The sequence below is a fragment of the Aptenodytes patagonicus genome, chromosome 1 (genome assembly GCF_965638725.1).
Source record: "Aptenodytes patagonicus chromosome 1, bAptPat1.pri.cur, whole genome shotgun sequence".
NCBI classification, from domain to species: domain Eukaryota; kingdom Metazoa; phylum Chordata; class Aves; order Sphenisciformes; family Spheniscidae; genus Aptenodytes; species Aptenodytes patagonicus.
The window spans coordinates 86420516-86439039 of record NC_134949.1 but is presented as its reverse complement, the minus strand read 5'-3'; the positions used below and the strand labels follow the sequence as shown (position 1 = coordinate 86439039).

Here is an 18524-nt window from a genome sequence, read left to right as displayed (position 1 = left end):
CCAGTAAAGAATGAATGTAATGCAATGTATTTTAAAATTTATTTTCAATGGCACAAAAATGAGCAAGGCACCCGACTTCCACTGAAAGGCGGCTAGAATTGGTATGGGCAGGAGCGGGAAGCCAGATCTCACTTAGGTCTTTTAAAATCCCTCCCCCAAGCGCCTTAAAGTACCTCAGTCAAAACAACACTTGACAAAAGCTCAGGCAAAAAGCACTTAAAGCTGAGAGAAATTTTGTAAGGAAGTGAAACTAAGCTTCTAATTGTTGGGAGCTCAGTGAAAACCTTAATGGATAACAGATACCATATAAACTAACCATCAATTAATTTTATCAAATACAGCAATGGTGGGACGCTCATTCCAGGTGAGGAGGGAGCCAGCAGGCCATTTCAAGCAGGGTTCTGCACTGAACCCATCAGAGTGGGCAAGTAGCCAGCATGTGAGCAGTAAGGTGAGTGCATGTCTGCACAGAGTGGCTGCAGGGGAGCAGGCTGCTAAGTTATACAGGACAATCCTGCTCATCTCGTAGGACCTGAGGCAGTAAGCTTTATTAAAACTCAGTGGTTAAACTGGCAGATCACAATGAACTCTTCCAACATACCACTTCAGTAATTACTATTTTTTAAAAACAGACAAAAGTAAGAACATAGACATAAAACTAGCTTTTTAAATAAGAAATGAGGAAGAGGGAAGGTATAGCACTGTGCAGATTTCTGGGCAGTCTGCTCTCCCAAGAAGGTGCACAACCTACATCTGTTTTTTCAATTTTACTGCATGCAATTCCACACAATGAAATTACCCTGATTAACTACCCTAACACTAACTAACCTAATCTGTGTGTTGCAAGTCTGGTGCACTCAGTTAGCTGATCCTCCACTCCTCATTAAATTAGATGTTAAACTAACTCAGTAATTCCTTTCTCATCCTCTGTAGTGCTTAAGGTCTCAGACTAGTTGAACAAAAAAAGGAGGGCAGGAAGACAGAAGAAATTAAGAGTAAATGATGGACTTTTAAGCATAGAGATGGTGTCAGCACTGGCAAAAGACACACCTGAGGAACAGATGGGTCTTTCAAGCCCCCACTTGCTGGTGACAGACGGAAGTACCCAAGAACATCAAAGAAGCCTGATTGCATCTTTCAGAGTGAAACAAAAGGTTCGTGATGAGTTTCCTATTTAGACTTCTTTCACTTTTTTTTTTTAATATAAAAATTATAATTAAAAAGCAGGAATCCTTACCCCAAAGGGCTGCAGCAGAATCAAGAACTCAGTAAAGGTATTTCCAAGCCCCACCCGAATTATTCTTGACCTCTTCCAACACAATTCAAACCTGAAATAAAATTCAGTACTAGAGAAAGAGATTGCACATCAACTGTGAAGATCACCTTGAAATTTCAGTTTATTTGGGGAACGAGAGGCAACTCATTCCATGGCAGAAGTTGCATACTTAACAAATAAGCTGTTACTATTTTTTATCTCTACATTTGGGACACTATTCAAGACTTCCCAAGCTTCACTGCTTCTAGAAATTGTAACGTCCCAGGGAAAGGACTGGGATATCAGATGATGTCCTAGAAGCAAAAGCAGATGGAATAGCAAAGCAATAAATGTATTTTCATGTATATGGTTCACACAGTCAGAGGGGAACAAACTACGTAGATACTGAGAATATATAACCAGCTAATGAAAAGCATTTTCTCTAAACAGGATGGTTTCCAAAATTTTCCTGGGAAACACATATCCTCAGCTGTTTAGGGTCACTGAGCAGGCTGTCACTGCAACAATGTCATTAACAAGCATGTACAACATATTAAGAGAATGTCATAATTTATAGCATAAGAGCAATATTGCTACTGCTGATCTGGGACGCAAAGCCTGCTTTCTATAACCTTCAATACCAACTTATCCAGCTCCATATCTAGAGAGATCAAGTAGCAATGGGTTTGGGACAGATTGAGCATTTTTAAATACTCCTATTCTTTCAATTTTACAGTTCCATTTGGCTGGCAGAATGCCACTACAGTATGCAATTTAATACAGTCATAGCTGTCACAAGACATACTAGATTGCTCTATCCATGGACTGTCTTCTATATATAACTGATAAGAGCTTGCATAATTAAGGTTGCATTTAGAAGTCTCAGCTATGTAACTAACGGCTCTTTGCAGTGAGCTTTCATTATATACAGAACACAAGCTTTCCTCACAACAGTAATTCTTCTTCTCCAAAAATGCTTCAAATGTCTTGATGTTGTATTTCAATAATAATCAATGTTAACAAGGGCTCTAATTTTAAAACCTGGTGCAATCCTTTGAACTTTTAATATTAAACTGCAGACTTTTTCTTCATATAGAACAGAAACAGAATTTCACATGATTGTTAAACAAGGAAAAGTCTGTATATTATTATTACACACTGGATTGTGAAACAACTGGAGACTCCTTTTCCTGAGTCAATGGAGTCCATCTCACTTCATACACAGCACAAAAAGAAGCTGTCAAAAGCAGGAATACCTGGAAAGCTGCCAGTAAAAAGTAGATTCTGTGCAGTGGTACTGTTACTTCGAAAGGAAACTAAACACATCTAAATGTGACACAAGACTTTCCCTTCCCAGGCAGTAAGCAAGATGTCACAAGAACAAAATTTGAGATGACAAATATAGAAGGTATGACATTTTGAAACAGTCCACAGGAATACTTATTACTGCATCTTTTGCTTATAATTCAGAGGGCTTTCTCCATCAAAGGAACTCTAGTTTGTGTGCATCAGCTATGCACTTGGGTACTAATCCACAGAATAAACAGAAAGCTGTTACGAACCATGGAAGCTAAACAGACTAAATTAATTTAGAACAGTAACTTTGGAACAGTCCAATTTTTTTCTTGCTTGGCACAGGACAATGAAAATAAGTTAGGTGTTAAACACTCAGTAAATCTTTTACAATCAGTGGAATCTCAGCACCTTTGCAGGAGAAATAGGCCACAGGTGGTCAAGTAATTCACCAAAGACATCTATTTTCTTAGAAATAGCAGTTGCAGAATCAAAGGTATGCCACAGCTTTACCATTACCCAAAATTCTTTTGAATTACCTTTCAGCATTATTTGTTCCTCTGTTATTTCTAAGAAGTTGGCAATAAGCACCCAAAATACCCTGAAAATAAGCATTGGGTCTTCTAACAAACTTTTAGAGCTGCTGGAACAGAATGCAGTTCACCAGTTCTGCTTTATGGAGCATTAAAGTTATGCAAAGGCGTCACTTTCAGAGGCTTTGAGGACAATTTTTGGACAGGCTCTATTTTGCTCATTTTTAAATAATGCTAATAGTGGTCTATTAACTTCAGACAAGTGTGGACCATTTTGACCCTATACATATTCAAAGCAGTCAGAAATCAAGTGAATTGAAGTCTCCATTATGCAACTCTATTTATCGTCCAAGAGCCAGTAAGACAAAGAGAGAGAAAGTCTCATCTCCTTCTTTCGCTTCCTCCCCCTGCCCCCAGGGGCAAATATGCAGTTTGAGACTACAGTATTAATCCCTACATGAAAGTTGTGACTGTTGTCCAAACCCCTTACTTTCACGTTCTATGGCATAAATCCCTAACATCACAGAAAGTAAAATACTCAATCCTTAGAATAATATTAGAAATGCACACAACACACTCTGTACCTTATAGCTCACTTACCACCAACACCTGTGCGTGCTGAGACTTTAAAAAGATGTTACAGCGAGACATCTGTTGTGAGCACCCAGGTAACCTCATCTGTCGGTAGTATAATTTGCATTTATTTATTTATCTAGATACTTACATGGCTCCCTCTCTGTATTACTAAGGCATTTCACAGGCAGTAATGAATTTCTCCAGGAAATACTCTTGCAAAATAGGCATGATTATCTCCAGTTGAGAGGTGAAGAACAGATATACACAGAAATGGCGTGCACTGATGAAGGTCACACTGAAAGTCTATGAAACAACCATAATCAGACCAGAAGTCTCCCAAAATCACAGGTTGGCTGTGACTCCTCCCATGCTGTCTTGGCTGAACAGAAAGTCAAAAAGAAGCAGTAACATGACCTTTTGCTTCTCATGTTTGAGACAAAATTATCACCTGTAACTGAAACAATCTTAAAATGTTAAGAACGCTAAGATTTTCTGTATCGTGCCACCACAAATACCTTAGTATGCATTTATCCCTAATATTCTTAACAAAATGCTTATATTATAATTGTCCCACCAATCATTACTGCTGCTAGTGGTTGCTGTGTCAGAGCTGAATAACAGTGGCTAATTTCATCATGCAGAAATAATTCTGCAGCAGCTCATATTGAGTTTATTGCATTTAGGAGCAAAGACGACATCAGTCTACCATTCAGTTTTTTTAGAGTCCTTGTCCCAAATGATCAATTTTCATTAACTTTCAATTCAAGATGTGTATATGTCAAACCTGGCTGCTTCCTAGTAAAACCTATGGAGGTGATTTGAAGAAATGTAGGGATGAGAGGGATACAAACCTAACAAAGAATTTGTATGCCTGAAATCATCCCTTTTTTTTGGGGGGTATCAATTGGTATAATAAAAGAAATATGTTTCCCTACAAACTATTGCTTGCTTATAGCCTCTGACCTTCACAGTACCATAATGCTAATCTTTCTTGATTTTCATCCTGGACCACCAGGAAAAAACTCAATGTTCATGTTAGAAATCCCCCACCACAAACAGACTGATAACACTAGGAATGACATTGGTAAGCAAGAGTATTTATAGCTTGGTTTTGATGAGCATTCTGTTTCTTTGGGAATATAAAACAGACTTCATGGTGTTCTAGTGCTCCTAGCACTGAGAAACTACCAGGAAGCTTACTGGTGCAAATTCACTATGACAGCAAAGTAAACAGAAGCACAGATTTAGGCTCAGAAAGGAGTCTCCCTGAAGCAGGAATTCTAGGATCCGTGGGGGTAATTTGCTTACTCTGTAATACTGTCCACTCGCAAGGATCACGTGGTCATTTCTGACTAACAATGTCCATACTACTGTACAGACCTAGAAGTCTAGTACTTTCCTGCAGCTTGTGATAGCTTTTTGTTATTTTTCAGCTTTTGTACAAAAGACATTTAGTTTGTTTCAATCTACCAGAGTGTTTTATGACTTACACGTGTGGAGGGCAGGTCTCTGGATGGGTGTTCAACAAGCCTTTCTGCACCATGCACATACCACGTGTTGTCTGCCTGAACAAGTCTGATGGACTTTTTCTGTCCTGAGTTCTTATCCTATCAGCAAACCTGAGAATGAGCCCGAAGTGGGCTCACCCTGTCCATACCAAATCTGTCATCAGAAGGACTGCAGAAACAGCATCAAACAAATGTCTAATATAACTGAAGAAATCAGCATGTGATTTAAAAGTCTGTGAGCTTTCAGCATTATACCCAAAGGCTAGCTGTAAGCAGTACTTCCCAGGTGCACCGCTTCTGTACTTGCAGCTCCTGCACTTCGGCCGCAACAACCCCATGCAATGCTACAGGCTTGGGGAAGAGTGTAGGGAAAAGCTTGGGGAAAGCTGCCTGTCGGAATAGGACCTGGGGGTGCTGGTTGACAGCTGGCTGAACATGAGCCGGCAGTGTGCCCAGGCGGCCAAGAAGGCCAATGGCATCCTGGCCTGTATCAGAAATAGTGTGGCCAGCAGCAGTAGGGAAGTGATCGTGCCCCTGTACTCGGCACTGGTGAGGCCACACCTTGAATACTGTGTTCAGTTTTGGGCCCCTCACTACAAGAAGGACATCGAGGTGCTGGAGCATGTCCAGAGAAGGGCAATGAAGCTGGTGAAGGGTCTGGAGAACAAGTTTTATGAGGAGCGGCTGAGGGAACTGGGACTGTTTAGCCTGGAGAAAAGGAGGCTGAGGGGAGACCTCATCGCTCTCTACAACTACCTGAAAGGAGGTTGTAGCGAGGTGGGTGTTGGTCTCTTCTCCCAAGTAACTAGCGATAGGACGAGAGGAAATGGCCTCAAGTTGTGCCAGGGGAGGTTTAGATTGGATGTGAGGAAAAATTTCTTTACGGAAAGAGTGTTTAAACATTGGAACAGGCTGCCCAGGGAAGTGGTTGAGTCCCCATCCCTGGAGGTATTTAAAAGACGTGTAGATGAGGCCCTTAGGGACATGGTTTAGTGGGCATGGTGGTGTTGGGTCGATGGTTGGACTTGATGATCTTAGAGGTCTTTTCCAACCTTAATGATTCTATGATTCTCTTAAAGTAGCTTATTAATTATCAGAGGCACACTTAATGAGTTTGAAACAGCATGGGTTGGGCATGATGTAGCTCAGGTTATCCCAAGGAAGACACAGATTCAACCAGTAGCTGAATGTCTCCCCCTTTCCCCATCAGATAGACCATCTTGCAAAAAATGCTAATTCATGATGTCAGGAAACTGTCAGGATACCCATTTCACACCAAACAAAAATCAGCTTATGCAGGAGCTATGTAGTACAGTCAATGTGTGATCCTTTGATGCCCTTGACAGTAATGTAACCAACCATCAACTCGACCAGCCAACCCTTCCTAATTCATCATAAATCAGCATCACAACTCAAACATCTGTTGTTGAGACAGCAAGTGTAACAAATGGTAGAGCTGAGATTAGAACCTGGTACTATTCTCTGGGTCTTTCCTGTGCCAGAGAAGGCTTAAAGGCCAGGAACATACACAAAACCCCTGAATGAAAACTACACAGGTCAAAAAAGGACTTCATCTTACAGAGGTGACAATAAGACTTTAGCTTGAAAATATGGCAGCTGTAAGCAAAACCAACACATCATCCCAGCAAACTTCTCACCAGAAGCTTGTGTCTTAGTGCAGTACAGCATATTTAACTATTTCTGAATGGGAACACAGAGCATCATCTGCTGATTCCCAACATCATATCCTGCAGCAAACAGCCTCCCTTTAGGATCGCCCAGTCTAGTCTTTACCATGCCCAGCTCCAACATAGATTACAAGATCAGCTCAGGCTACCATGGTGTGGTATAAGACTGTCAGATTCCACCATCTGGTGTGACAGAAAATTGTTTTTCATTAAAATTTTAGAAATCTATTGAGTGCATTTGCTTCTGTGCATATTTTTCCACAAAACGTCTCTGGATTGTTAGAGCACCCCAAGGGTCCCCAAATTATTCATTCCAACCATCTACTTCCCCTAGCAACTCTTCACCCTCATCTTCCCCTTTGTTAAGCATCTAGAACAGATGCCAGCCATAAACGATCTTCTTTTATCTTCCTCTGCCACTTTTCTACACAAAGCATTTCATCCACAGCATCCCAATATCCCTACAGTTAAGGTCAATATGTATGTCTGTATGCAATTCTTTATTTTGTCTCGTGATCAATTCTATACAATGTCTAACCATCAAAGCTGTACAAGCCATCCCACCATGTTTCTAACAGTATTACAGGATAAGATGAGAGTTTTCACCAGTACTTATCAATTCAATGTCACCTTCAGCCTCTGCCCCTGCAATAGATGAATCACTTACTGCATTCCTCAGGAGAAATGAGCATCCTGGACCCAATTCTTTCTTCCCATCATCAGCTGTGGAGAAACATTCACGAGCAGTAGGCATTTCAGGTTTTTTAAATGTTCATGAATTTACTACATTTGGGCAAGAGTGATGGCACCAGAGAGAGACCCTGTCTTTGCATCCTTTTTTGCTTCCTTTCTCATACATTAACTCACCTAAAAGATAAAAGTGCTTTCTTTCCCCTACGTGCATCGTTTAATTAAAGAATGTGCATCATCCTTTAATTTCTTATGGCACTCCACGCATGCTTTTGATGCACTAGTGGATCACTACTACCATTTTACTAATACTCCCCAGCAAACCTTAAAATGCTGCAAAATAGGATGATGCCATACTTTTGATGTAGATAGAGTGTTACAGTTCCTTCCTTCACAAAGGTGGCTGCCTGCACGCACTGCGTAGTCATATGAACTTGTTTATATCCTTCATCTTTCTCTTCCACAATGACAGGCTCACAGTGTTTCCTTATTAAAGCCCTTGGGTTTTCTCAAGTGTAAAATATATTAAATGTAGGATAACTTTAGCAGGACAATATAAGAACTTACAGCAAGTTAGCTTCAAGTCAGTCCTTCCATTCTCAGCTTCTGGCTTTAGTTGTTAAGGCTACCACTAAGTGTTAACACCTGCACCCAGTTCTGGTGATGATATTCAACGGCCAGCAACTTGCTGTGTGACCCTGGCCACATCATTTCAATTATGCTTCCCATCTTTCTTACTTGTAGAGAGCTTGTAATTCTCAGACAGAAGAAGCCACTCATTCCAAATGCCAAATAGTCTTATAGTAAGCATGCTGGAATCCCATGATAAAAGGCTCTACGGAAGTGTAAAGTGATAGTAAAATGTTGTTATTAATGTGTATATGATGATATCGTCACTTGAACTTCCAAGCAGCTTTTCACCCCTGGAGAGGACATTAGAACCAAGAAACAGTGCTGCAAGAAAACTAGCAATTACATGAAGGGTACAATAGCAATAACGGATTTTTTTTCTCAGGTCAAGACGGAACCCTTTTATTTTTTCCTCAAGTGTTAACACACAATATTAATGACATTTTTACAGTTCCTGGCATCAATCAATACTAGGAGTAACAAGCAAGGTGTTTTTCCTCCAACTGAACGAGACCGAAGAGAGAAAGAAATTCTAGCAGTGGGGGAAAAAAAAAAAAAGTAGTAGAATGCTGACATCCTGACTTAGCTCTAAGTTTATACATTTGACATTCATATTCTTAATTTCCTATTCATCTACAGAGAAAATTCCTTTATAACAAAATAATTTGAGTTGCTGTGCAGCATAACTTCAATCTAATATTAAAGTCATAATACACATACATGCACACACATCTGTACAGCCAAACTGAGAAATTAACTCATAGAGCTATAAAGGAACTTCAATTTTTAACATTTTCACAAAGTGGACATGTGTAGATACGTAGCTGGGCAAATTGATTTTGGAATCCGGCCAAACCTAAAATTAAATGCTTTGTGACAGCTGTCACTATTTGTCTGTCACACATCAGAGAACATCAGGCCATACTGTAACATCAGTTGAAGAACATACATCCTTTTGTCCAAGCTACTGTCTAGTTCAGTGTTTTCATGACAACTCTTGTGAACATTTCTTATACCTTTAATTGATACCTGGCAGGAGATTACAAGTGAAATTCCACTTGCACCACTTCCTTGCCTCTTTCCTGTTGGGAGTAAAAATACTCGCAGGGATTCAGTCAACTTGAAGCCTTGCCGGGTAAAATGCAACAGTACAATTCAGAAGCAATCTCCAGTCACTCAGCACCTACTCCAGAGGCCTTTCACTACCTCTGTGGATTTGCAACTACCGTTGTTTATTACTCTTCTCTACCCACAGAAGCTCCACAAGCACCTTCAGAGGAAAGTGAGATGTAACAGCACATTCTCATTGCTTGTACCCTAAACTTTCTCCAATATGCAAACTAGGCAACTGAAAAAAAAAAAAACCTTTAGTGGAAAATACTTCAAGTACATATATCAAATTAATTTACCAAATCACTGCTACAGTCACAGCAATCAAACAACTGCACTTACTTACTTTGTTTATTACAGGAGGAGCGGACACTCTTCATTAGACTGAGCAACTTGCTTTGCTAGTAGCCAATGTGCCTATTGTCAGGAGAGTTCAGGAATATGTTAGTGTAGGTATACCAAATACAACTGATCATATTTCTCCACAACAGAGTTGTAAAAATGGCGAACCGGACGGAGACAGGGCCAAACTGTAAAGTTACCACAGAATACAAAACATAACATCCTAAGAAGCCCCAACCTGACCAAAGATTTTATACTTTGAAACAAATGAGGCAGCAGATACTTGGAGACAGGCATCTGAAAAACTGCATCCAGAGGACAGATAAGCAGCATACCTGTTCTAAACAGAATGCTCTTGCAAGATGGTTAATCAAGATAGCTCAGCCTGATGTTTTTCATCCCTCTTTCCATAGTAACCAACTTTAAAAGACTAAGAACCTATACTGTAAAAATTTGTTCAAATTAGCTTGGAAATGGACATGGAATTTAACTGTAATTGCTTGTGTTTGTGCCAAGTATCGCTGCTATAGCACATTTCTCTTATTAATGTCTTTAAACTATGAACACACTGCAATTACTCTGCATTGATTTTAAAAGCAGACTTAGCACAATAACGTCTCCAATTTGTAAGCAAAACAGCAGCACTATAAATCAAACTGTTAAAGTCACTATTTGAGCCAAACATGAGCAAATTAATAGAGAACAAGTATGGAGATCTGTCTTTACATTTCTGTATATTAAAACTATGGAATTTTGCACCCGTTACATTGTGCTTTATGTCATTCACACGGCATAGGATGAATGATGGTAGCTTTATTGCCGTGTCCCTCCCTGTTAGTCAATATACACAGAACTGAAGATGACTTGCAGATTCTTCCTTCTGCAAGGTTAAGTAGTGCAGATACAGGAAAGCCATTTGCTTGACATTACAAGCCTTTCACATACGGCCTTACAGTGGAAATGGTATTAAAATCTCCAACCACCGTGCCATGAAAGTATGACAGAAGAGCAGGATGTTGATCAAGCAAGTGATAATTACTTGATATAAAATTTGATTAGATTAATCTCTCTGTATAATGTAAAAAAGCACTTTATAACAGCACAGATCAAGCCTCCAAGTGCACTGTCAGGCCAACGAAACTAGAGAAATACATTATATTTAGTAGTTTCTGGCTCAGAAGACTAGAGATATTTTATGGTTAAACTTGTGACGCTTACAATATCATATATCTGAGAAATAGGCAGCAAAGTAAAAAAAAAAAAGACTCCCAGTAAAATTAGGCTCTGACACCTTTTCATCCATACCTGAGCAAATGTGCCCAGCACACAAATGAAAGGCTTATTTTTAATCCTGCCAGCTTCCAAAATGACACCATGGCTCTAAGACATGTCCATGAGATACACAGCTGAACATAACCCCAGCACTGCACTGCATCTGCCCGGACTCCAACAGGCACTGAAAGGTTGCGGAGGTGCTCTGGACAGCAAGGGCTGTGGCTAACGCACAGCCATGGCTGGCGGCAGATGCATCCATGCAGCCAAACCCCTGCTCCGAGGGAGGAATACATAGAGCTGCTTTCTGATTCCCAAAAAGGGAGTCTTGAAGTGTATCAGGTATACTGGAGAGGGAGGGAATGTCTTCTTCAATGGTCCTAGCAGATGGACAGAGAAAGCTGTCCTCCAGAAATGCAGGAGCCAAGATCCCACAAAAAGGGGAGGAGAGGGGAGGAGAATTTCCTCTGGCTGTCATTTTAGTACCGGAATAAGAAGCTGCTGTTGCGGCGCTCTAACCAGGCATTGACTGCAAGACACTTAATTTTCCAATTTATTAGATCCTAACTCTAAACGTAGAAGTAATTTATGTGTGAACACAGGCAAATGAAACAACTCTCAACATAAAAGCAAGAGAGTTGCTTCTACCACTCAGTACTGGATGATGGATTCTATTTTTTTGTAAAGAATTGCTTCTGTGAGAAGCAATGCCATTGCAGCTCAGCAGCCACGCAGTGGCATATTTGTTATATAAGGTACCTTCACATCATTCCACACTTTTACTGGCAACACATCCCTACAAAACCCACCACCTCTCTACTTTGGCTGTAAAAACTCCTTTATCATGTTTTGAACATGTATGGTTCACCTAAGCATTCACTGACACCTTTATCTTCCAAACACGATTTGGTTTCTTCTTTGCCAAACACATGCATGGGATCAGTTCAACACTTAAAATTGTAAAGATAGATGCCTGGTCTTCTTTTAAAAGCTCTCACAAAAATAGCAGCCAACTGCCCCCAGTTAGATTGACTGTCACCACCAAGACTTAAAGCACTAAGAACCTAACACACACCAGTGAACTTGCTACTTGTCATGAATTTGACTTTTTGGCTGGGCATCAACCATTGCACTCAATCAAATTTCTTAACTACAGTCCTTAAGGGGCAAGGGCTGTCTCCTTTGCCTTCATTTGTAGTGACCACTACAATGGGGGACTTATTGGGTTCTATCAAACCTCACTGAAGCAATAAAGCTGGCAGAGAGAGTTACAGGAAAGCTAAAGCAGGTGTTAGATGGGAAGCTTACATAAAGTCAGAGCAATTCTTCCCTGTCTTTTTTGTTCTGTAAACACAAACACGCACATGTGCGCACACATACACAGAGTTAGCAAGCACTATCAAGAATTGTAAGCCTTTTTGTAATGCTAGCCTCATTTCTTTTTAATCTACCTAAATTACTAGCTCCGGGTAGGAAACTTTGACTAGTCTACTTCTAAAATGCTTGCTGGAAAGTTGCAAACTCACTGGCATCTGAGGCATTAAAAACAAAAATACTCACAAACCCTTCACTTGAGCCATGCAGCTATTACAGGACACTGTTAATGTGTTGTACAATACTTCAGTTCAGAATACCCGAGTTTCTACAATTCCACTACCTTGCTCATATATCACTCCTTATCTTTCTTTAAAAGAAAAATGCATTAACAAGATACCAGAAATTCAGTCATAACTGGGGGAGACAGGTTTCATATGAGTTTAAATGAAGTTCTTAAAAAAGTCACTTAATAAATGTTTTTTTGTTTTATCTGTTTAGCGCATGCAACCATGAAACCAAGGCACCGTCCAGTGTTTCAGCATTTAAACTATAAATGCAAACGTGTGGGGATGGGAAGGAGTCAGATGGCTCCAGGGATGATAGGCTGGTCAAGCGATATTCTGTCTTTCGCCTTATCTAGGTCAACAGTTTGAAACAGACTGAAAAAATTACCAGCCAACAGGAAAGGACCTGCCAGCCCATCCCAGTCCTCATGTTGCCCACAGCAACTGGCAGCTTTTCTAATGTCTAATCAGCAATATCAGGGGATGGACAAACACAGAGGTGACCTCAACCAGTTCTCTCTGGAACACCATCAGGGTGCAGAGTCGGATGTACAAGTGTGGGAGGCTTGCTTGACAGAACCCAAACTCCTCTGTTCTGCAGCCAAAAACCTGCTTACGCTAAGGCTAGCAGACAGTTAACTTTTCACCGACACTGCAGGCTTCAACACAGAAGAACAGAAAGGAATTGCCATTTCAAGAAGGTAGAAGAAAGCTCAGCCCCTTCCCCTGGCAACACCGTCTTACTCAAATACATTCCAAACTCTAGCACACAGCACCCGAGACAGATGAAAGGCTGATTCAAGTCAGTTCTTATTTCAACTCTTTCTGAAATTGTCTAAAAGCTCATCCTCCTCTAAAGTTGCTTAAATACCAGGAAACATTACTTTAGCTCTGTGAAATGTTGGCTGAAGGACAATCACACATCCGAATTCCGGCACATACATGGCTTTGACTCCTCTCTGTGCATACATCAGATACAGGAGGGGTTACAGAATGGTTCTTACAAACCCAGCTGATTAGAAATCTCTTCTCTGGGCATATATCACAGCAGTCATAAATGAGTACGAATGAGAGCAAATTCCATAAGAATCCATTCCTACAACACTTGGGGAAAAGTTCATTCCTTCTCTGCTTCACTACCAGTTTTGAAACACCCCTTGCTGCAGAATAGCCAGTGACCACGTTTCACAACCCTACAAGCAGCAAGATTGCAGCTTCTGACTTCATCGGAGCACTACAGACACACAGCACAGAGTTGGGCTGGGGGGGGCAGGGGAGGAGGGGAAACAGGTAGAGGCTGGGACCCAGCTCACAGGTGGGAGAGCAGAAAACAACGAAACAGCAGCAGCTTTCCAGAGCCCACTACTCTAACACACAGTGTGCTTGGCTTTGCATGTAGATGTACCCCACAACTTCCAGATGTCAGATTCAGCAGCCCCCCAGATATGCTAGCTTGCTCCCTTCTGCAGCTGGGGACTGGATTACCCAGCAGCCTGCTTCTGGCCGCATGGTTAAATCCCAGGCAGTGGCTGATCTTGAAGTATTTCAGAGCTACAAAGTAGCTATCCTGAAGTATATGCTTTAGATACTGGGCAACTGAGTTCCTTCCTAATAATAGAAAGAGAGAGTCCTCCAGAGAGAGCAGTAACAGATACATCTTACTTAGTTAAGTACACAACGAGCAACTGTGGCTTGCAACAAATTTCATCTCCCTGTTAATTCAGGTATATTCAAAGGTGCATACAATCGGAGACAGCAGTTATGTTCAGCTATATCATAAGCTGCTTTAAAATCTCATTAAAATATTCAGAAATGTACTTAAAATTTAATCTCTGTTTAGAAACTTTCATTTCAAGATGCTGCTAACGTGTATGACAGACGAGCACTACATCTGGTATTCTCCGGTATTCTCTGTTCCATACATCTCTATTCTCTATACATCTATACATATTCTCTATACATCTATCTCTATACATTATCTATTCTGTACATCTCTGGTATTCTCTATGCTACACATCTCTATTCTCTGGTATTCTCTTGGAAGCATGGAAGGTGCTAACTAAGCGTTTGCTCTTTTTGTGAAACAGATTTCAAAAGTAACACAACACAGGTGGTGGCTTGTTTAAAAATCAAAAACAGCCTATGCCAGATTCCTGTAAGAAATTTTGTTGTGTGGGGAGAAGGAGAAAATAAGTTCTACTTTACTGGCATTACTGTTTGTGTGCAGTAGCACCCATGGTAGGCAAAGCATTGTTCTAATGCACAAGGAGGCAGAACCCCAAAAACTCCACGTGAAACCAGCACTGCAATTTCAAATCACAGAACAACTAAGAAGGATTAGGAAGTAGTTCAAGAGAGCGCTGCAGTTACTTGATAAAATCTGCTTTGGAGTGTATTGCTTTGCTGTCTTCTCCACAGCTAAAACTCACTCCTCACCATTACAAGCAGGAACAATTTTACTGTCCTCTCAAGTTCTTAATTAGCTTTTTTGTATTAACTCCCTCACTCCAAATGCCCCTTTTAGCTCTCTCGATAAACAGATCGATTTGAACGTAAGACAGGAAAAGTGCTGAGTCATCATTCAACTCCCACTGAAAATACAAGGAGCATAATCAGTCAATGGAAGGACTTACTCTTATAAGTCTTCTAGTTGTAAGTTACTATAACAGAAGCCTCTTTCACTTCCAACTTCATGCCAATTCCTGTTATTACAACGGCCCAACTACTTGCTTTCCAAACGCACACTTCCCCTTTTACTCTTTAGTCCCTTTTGTTTACAGTAAAAATTAACAGTCAGGTCCCTCTAAAATTCATGTTTAAGAGCTTTTCTTTAAAAAAAACCCAAAACACAGTGAATTTTTATTAAGTAATATATTCTGGGTTCTTTTTCTGTCTTTATTTTTCCCCCTATACCTTTTGACTCATGTTTTCAAGCTTTTTTCCAAAACTGCCAGGGCTAATGATCTGTCTAGTTTTTTGGTTTGGTTTCTTTTCAGCTAGTATTTTGAATAGTCACATGACTCTGGGATCGAGGCCTTAAGAAAACTCTTGAATAACTGGAGATTCAAAGTCATGATATTTCTTTCACGAAATCTTTCAAATTCTAACTGCTACATTGCTATCATCATTTGCTGGTAAAGTCATCCCATTCATCTTACTGGTTTCAAATGGAGCTTTAATTCAGTCAAGGAAGGTGTCATCATTAGATGTCTTATATCTACCAATACAGTGCTAGCACACACACTTCATAATAAAAATAAGCTACTACACAAAGACAAGGAATTTATTTTGGATCAAGAAGGCAGAACAGCAAAACCAAATCAGACTAATGCTGATAACAAACAGCTCAAAATGAGCATGCATTACTGCAAGGGTTTAATAGAACTTGATTTTTTTTTTCTTCATAACTTTGAGAGACTCTTCATTGCTTAATTTAGTCAGAACACTATGAGCAGGATCAGAAACCAACCAATCAAACACCCCTATTTATAAGAACCCATCTCTCCTCTTTTTCCATTCTCTGCATCTCTGCTCACTGAGCCAAGATACACTATAAGCATTACAACACAATATATCCTTCTAGAAGTTTAAACCTTAACATTTGCACAACACAAACAAGTGCAAAGTTGTTCTCTTGGGTGGTCATGTTCAGCTGTTCAGTAATGGGGTAACTAAGGAATCAGAACTGAGGACAAGAATCATAAAAAAACAAAACCAGAGCCTGAGTAGCTGAAGCAGTGAAAATACGCTGGTTTGCCTCTCATCCAAAGGAAATAAGCCCATCATCTGCTAGGATGGCTCCTCTCTATAAGGAGAACATAGTTAGATAAAACATAAAACTTACTTCCACTCAGCAGTCAAAAAATAAATGTAGACCTGTGCATTTTGTCAGGGGTTTGGTTTTCGACTATAAAAAGAGCACTAAGAAAAACGTGCTGAGCTCTCCTAATTCAGCACAAGTACTGCAACGAGTAAAGAATTATTCTTTTCCTCAGGCTAGGCTATTTCAAATGTCACTTGTGCTCACATAGGTATGGGGGCCATGAGAAGCCAGTGGGGGAGAGATCTTACACCTACCTCACTGTTGGGCCATGTGCAGGCCAGTTGCTGTGGTCTGCACAAAATGACTTGCCAAACCACTTTGCTTTTTATATTTGGTCGCTAAAATACAAGCGATCAGCAAGTTCTGCAGGGAATGACTGAATGAAAAATCCACTTTTTCAGGGCTAAAACTAGCATCATAAAAAGTAACTATACTCTAGGACACTAACATAAACAATAGATGTGTTTATGGCAAGTGTTTCCCAATATCACAAACAAATAGTGAGATCTCCACAGTAGCTGAAAGAGAGTCATTTTGCAAGCAGGTGGTTTGGAGAACGATCCAGGGTTCTCTTCTCAGGACTTTTCCAGTCGGAGGATATTCCTTTCAAAGTAGCAACACTAATCTGAAGCTAAGAGCCCTTTTCTCCTTGCTTTCAAAGACAGAGGACAAAGTGCAAAAAGCTGGCCCACCTAAGCTGCTTAAAAAGCTCTGTAACATTTTCATTAGTGGCAGAGTAGCTGCACTGACCACAGCAGTCACCAGTTATGTGAGGTGCTCTATCCCAGCACCATTCCACCCCACATGCACACGCAACATTCAGTGGAAAATGAATGAAGAGGCCAAGGCGGACTATCTGTATTCCCCAAAGCATCTTAAATGTAAGCTCTGGAATAAAGTACTATTCCCTCTTTTGTGTCCAGAGACACTTACGCAATAGTCTTCCACTCACGCCAAGCCATGCAGAACTGGGTAAAAGGAGCCTAGACCCAGAGGCCAATCAAAGAGAATGAGTCCCAGCTCGTTCCACAGTAGGAAAAATGGGTACTGATGATCACAGAGTTTTGCCTGGACAGTTTCTTCCCTTGTTCTAATCAGCTGCTTGCTTGAACACCAGATTTCACAACCTGCTAATCTCAGCTCTGCTCTACCCAGTTTCCCTGTCTTCTTTGGCCTAGCAGCTAATGAAGTCCCATCTCTTCCACATTTCTTCTCCCTTCCTGTATCTTATGAATTAACTCACCACCTCCTGAATGAATTCCACTCCTGTTTCACCAGCAAAAGTTCTACCTGTCAACCCATCATTCACTCTGCTTGCACACTTTTATCCCTTTACCTGCCTCATCTTCTGAGTATCTAAGCTCCCAAAACAGGCCCTGCCTATAACTCTGCATTTATACAATACCTTGCACAACCAGGCCCAGGTCTCTACTAGTCTCTAGACATTGTTCTGACACTTACATTAAGGTTTTTTTTTCCAGGTATGTTATTTGGTCAAATAAAGATATCATCTCTTCCTGCAAACCTCAACACAATAATAAGAGGACAATAATAATGGTGGTAAAAGCAATAGCAGTAGCACTGTGTAAGATTCACATAATCAGCACAAGGTACAGCAGGGAAAATACCTAACTGTGATACCGTGTTTGGGACATGAATTGAAGAATAGTCTGCCCACTTGGACACCATGTGGAATTTAAGAAGGCAGCGCATAATTACCCGAGCTGGTCTTGGCTAGGACGCCAGGATTAGCACTCCAACACTTCTGAAAAGTGGCCAGGAAGGCTGTTTTGCCTCTCACCCAAAGGAAATAAACCCATCATCTGCTAGATGGCCCCCAAACACTATGTCAGGCATCATTTTTACATAGATTTGAGAAAAGTGCCTTTACTGATCCACCTGAGTGACTTTCAGCATCAATGCATCCCTTAGCAGTGCACTGGACCAGTATCAACCCAGAAAACCAAGTGCTCTTCCCTGGTTCATCAAAAACATACTCTTTGCTACCTCAATTTTTCTGTACATTTCTCAGCCAGTTACACAGAGACATTAAAGGAAACAGTGACCTAATTCTGACACTGTGGTTTCATAATGTAAAGATAACCTAATTCTTCACTAGTCCCAAAACTCTTCTTCCTGATAAATGACCTTCTCTCTAGAGTATTTAATATTACTTTTGGCAATAAGAGGACTGAACAAAATA

General features: G+C 40.5%; 1 protein-coding gene across 5 annotated transcripts in view; it reads right to left on the bottom strand.

The window, feature by feature from the left end:
- Positions 1 to 18524, bottom strand: part of TSPAN9 (tetraspanin 9) — a 198554-nt gene that overhangs the window by 72740 nt on the left and 107290 nt on the right. The gene's annotated exons all lie outside the window — the stretch shown is intronic.